The following is a 5173-nucleotide window of genomic DNA, read 5'->3' on the forward strand; positions in this document are numbered from 1 at the left end:
TTATAGTGGAATAGAAGTATGTGGTTTATGGTTACTTCCATGCACAGTTAAGTTCCCAGATATCCCGGTAGGAAGTTTTTCCAGGAAAACTTCCACAGCTCTCTGTGTTGACTCACCTGTGTAAGATGAAGGTGCAAGGCCAGAAGGGTCATGTGTGATGGGAACAAGCCCATGGCACTTGGCACATAAAGTACGTAGGTAGTGGAGGAAAAACAAGGTTTAAAATATATGGAGTCAGAAACTACTCGCTGAAAGTTCTTCCAATCAGACGTATGAGAGAATTTCATTTCTCATCAATGCTGATCAAAGCAAAAGTTTTAATATGTACCACATGAATTATGAATGTACCAGGTAAGGACACCTCGTTTATTTTTGGATGGAATCAACAGAAACAATTCTGACATAAAGAAGCAAATTGGTCCAGGCATGATGGCTCACACCTGTAATCCCAACAATTTGGGAGGCCGAGGCCAGAGGATAGCTTGAGCCCAGGAGTTCAAGACCGGCTTGGGTAACATAGTGAGACCCTGACTCAACAACAAAATTTAAAAAATTAGCCAGGCATAGCGACATGTACCTGGAGTTCCAGCTACTTGGGAGGCTAAGGTAGGATGATTGCTTGAGCCAAGAGTTCAAGGATGCAGTGAGCCGAGATGGTACCACTGCACTTCAGGCTGGGTGGCAGACCAAGACCCTGTCTCTAAGAAGAAGAAAAAAAAGCAAACTGTAACCAAAACATTTTCTAAGCATGCAAAATCAGTAATTCCTTAAGAAGGAGAGAGATATATTGGGTAGAAGTCACGAAGAAGTTCGTAGAATTGGTATTCCATCTAAGAAGAAGAATGGATTCATACGACTACAGAGTTTTACTTTTTTTTTTTTTTAATTTTTGCTGTTTGACATGAAACTACTGCTATGGATGAAATCATATAAAACTTACAATGCTCTGACTGTGTGCAGTAGCTCACACCTGTAATACCAGCACTTTTGGGAGGTCAAGGCAGGCAGATCACTTGAGGTCAGGAGTCCGAGATCAGCCTGGCCAACATGGTGAAACTTCATCCCTACTAAAAATACAAAAATTAGCTGGGAATAGTGGTGCATGCCTGTAACCCCAGCTACTTGGGAGGCTGAGGTGGGAGGGTTGCTCGAGTCTAACAAGGCATTACTAATAGCAATGTTTGAAGCTGAAAGAAACTTGAAAATTATTAATAGCAAAAAAAGTTAATCTGATCAACCATGCCACAGGAAAAACAAAATTTTCTTATTCACTCCATAGAAAATCTAACACAAATTGTCATGTGAAGAGGTAGTTAGAGTGTGTAGCTCAAAAATATAGGGAAAATGCATTAATGAGGTTACATACCCAGCAGGTAATCAATACAAATATTATATCATTCTGGATGTTATCATTTTTGTGACAATGGTTAGCTTTTAACATATCTGAATTTTTTGAGAGCTATTAAATTTTTAATTTGGATTTTTGTTTCCTTCTTCTTATGGGATGTCCCCAAATTTCAAAAACTGCAGGCCTCACCACCCTGGGCCATCCCCTGAGCTCTCACCCCAGCCAGGCCCTGGGTATATGTCCTTTCAGTCACATTCACATCCATGGAATAAAGGGGGTCTGTTATTATCCCTTTTGCAATTAATCTAATGTATTGGCTCATATATCGTTCTCCAAAATGTTAAGGACTCTGACACTTAATTTGGAAGTGCTCAAAAGTCTACATCACAGCAGATATCTCCATTACCCTTTCTTACCACATTAAAGAGTCCATGTGTGTCAGTGACTCTCAAATCATAGGAGAGAGATGACATCCCCTCACTGAGACCTGCAGTGGGTACTGAAACTCTCCAGATATCAGCTAACATGACTGAGCACATAGCCAATCAGCTGTAAACTAGTAAGCTCCATTAAATTGTCTCCTATTTTAAGTGGAAAAGATTTGTTAGATTATACAGTGAATAGGCCAAAATAAATACCCTTAGTTTAGTATCAGTCCACTGCACAAATAGCTAAAGGATCAACCAGTAATATGGTATTACTTATGCTATTAGGCCACTTACACTGATGATATGTATTTTTCAGTATTCTGAAAAGAAAGATTTTTAGCCTGAGAGAGACTACCAGCCTGTTATATTTTCCAGATAGCCTTGTAAGTGCCAGGCCTATGTGCTAGCACCTAGCACCATACCTGGCATCTACAGTTGCTCAGCAAATATTTGTTGAATGGATGAGACTCTACTACTCTTTGCTATTCCTGAAAGTGAAGGAGAGAATGAGAAAATATGAGTAGCATTTTCTTTGTGCAGTGACTCCTGCTTAACAAGGGAAACCCACTGTTCAGAAAACCGAGATTACATTAATAAGTAGACTCTTAAAAAGGAAGCTACAATGGATCCCACTGACTGATGAAGACACACTTCAGTAGTACCAAGAAAGTCCAAGATGGCTCCCACCAGAACCGAAGGGCAACTAAAAGCTAGAAATCCTCACAAGGGGCTATTTATTTATCCTAAAGACTAAATTTAGCTAAATTTTCTCTCATGTCAAACTTGAAGCAACCCAAAGATTTAGCCTTGGGAGGATGCAACTGATTGTAAATTATTTTCATTTTCCATGCAGTGCCTGCATTGCTACATATTTGACTGTTAGAACGATTAGGCAGAAAAATATAACATATATCCTAAAACGTGTGATTTATAAAAGTCGCTTGCATCTCAACACTGATTTTTATTACATAGTGGGACTATTTCCTTCCTTCTCTTTTGAAAATGTACACCTCTAACACTATGTTCCACAGGAAAAAGTTTTCTACGGCCAACTTTATAGAAACATATATTAAAAAGAATTCTAAAGACCATGCCAAAATCCTTTCCTCACCAATGACTGGTTTTGTATTTGTTAGACCTGAATCAATATACAACATTCCTATAGTCTCTTTCTTTCATGCTTTTTAAATTTTATTTAGATATTTATTCTCATCTATAAATATATACTTTCTCCCACTCTTTGAAGAATCAAGTGCAAAGAAAAGTTTTAAAAGGAGACAGTATGAGATGATCATTTGCAGAATCAAGACCTTGCTATGTTTGATTTCTGTCCTTGGCAATACTGAGGCTCACAGCATATTTTACCTTTCAGCACTTTATATTCCTTGCTGCCTACTTACTAATGGGCGACCAGAGTATTTACTCAGATTAATTAACTGTTACTTAAAATACAATGATTTTTCCATTAAATCATCAAATTACAAGCCCAAATTTGTGGTCTATTTGTATAGGATATATAAGATATTACTTATTTCAAAAGTATTTTTCAGGATCATATAGGTGATGGCACCCTAGTTTTCCAAGTTTATTCAATTTGAAACTGGACCACTGGGGGAAAAATGCAAACAATTTCAAATGACTCAAAACAGCACTAGGCTTAAATTATATTTTAATGACTTTCACAACAAACCTCAGTGTCTGTTTTGGCAAATAATGTCTCATAACTTTATTGGGAAAAAAACAGCTCGAAATGCCAAAACATTTTTAGCAAAATCTCAGACTGATGGTTTATCGTTTTGTAATTTAAAATAATGGGGGAAAAAATCCAAAAAAGTAAAATAGCCTGAAATAAAACTGCTAAAATTCAAATTTACATTCTTCTAAGCAGAGTTGAAAATCTGTTTGAAGATGGACAAGTGAATGATGTCACTACAGTTCCACATCAGTGATCTGCCATGCTGCTCGTCACTAGCAGACATGATGCCTGCTGGGAGTTAAACTGCTTCACGTTGCTCAGAGTGAGGAGACGACTGAACTCTGACCTGTGGGTTCTGTATCCCAGAGCCCAACGGAAATGCCAACTGGTATTATAATAAGGCCTGAAGAACACTAAATCCGAGTGAGGAGAAGGGCTGGTCCCCACCAGCACTGACTGACCCACTAGCCATCAGCATGTGATGTTGGCCCTCGGTGTCAATGGAACTGACACGTCACAGTAGGAACCCCAGTAAGTTCCCTCAGGTTAACTAAAATCGCAGAGAAAATAAAATCTGAGACTAAGCTGGTTACACTACAGCATTATGGAATGCACCTACTGGTAAAAAGAGCCTTTCCGGGCTGGAAGTGGATAGAGCTTAGAAGCGCTACCAAGCCCTATCTGCTGAGGTCTAGAAAGGGGAACAGCTGGCCACACAGTCTGGAGTAGAGCTGGAATGGGGATTCAGGGCTCTCTATGTACAATTTAAGCTTCCACACAGCTTTGCCATATCCTTCCACCCTGAAACAAACCAATTCTACTTCCTAACCCTTAAAGTGATCATAGCTTATCCTTTGGATCTGAGCTTTCTCTGAAACTCTGCATGCCTTTAACAGCAGCACTCTGTTAGCACCAAATTCTATTCCTTCTAGGCCATTTTTCAGCCTGCCATGCTTTAAAGTGGGCCCCAAAGGAGGAAGACAATGATGTTAATTGAGTCCGAATTTCTCCCCATAAAAGTTATGGAGTTGCTTGATGAAGCAAATTTATTACAGAGTCAATGTGTAGCAGGGTGAGTGTAGGGGCTGTTCCCTCTCAGTTCCCGGATCTTTTGCTGATGAGGCCTTTGAACTCCTGCCCACACAAAGCACATGAATCACTGTCATTTACCATGTGAATTTAGATAATTGAAATAATAAAGATGAAATGGATACAAGAGATCTACTATTTCATGAATAGCAACCCCTTTTTATCAGCACACCAACTGTGAATCAAGTTAAACCACCTACTTTCCTGCTCCATAAGACAGACCTGATCCTCTTGCCCTCATTTTTCCACCATCCTGCCAGTTTTCATTTTCTTCCTCAAAAGGTGCTAACACACACACACACACACACACGAGTTTCCAATTAAATTTACCATTTTGGATGGAAATAATATGAGATAATAATACACAAGAAGAAAATTGAACCCAAATTTTTATATTTTCCTGCTTCACTATAGTTATAAAAATTTAAGAATGCAAAAACTGTAAGTTTTAAAAACTCAGCTTAAACTTTGAAATACTATGCTGAAAAAGAATAAGTGTGTTTATATGTAAAGCCACTTACTTGCTATAAAATCAGAAAAGAATATCACTATTAAAAATTAAATAGTCCTAAAAACAAACAGAATCAGGAAGACATTGTTGTTATGAGAGGA

This window comes from Saimiri boliviensis, chromosome 10 (genome assembly GCF_048565385.1).
Source record: "Saimiri boliviensis isolate mSaiBol1 chromosome 10, mSaiBol1.pri, whole genome shotgun sequence".
NCBI classification, from domain to species: Eukaryota; Metazoa; Chordata; class Mammalia; order Primates; family Cebidae; genus Saimiri; species Saimiri boliviensis.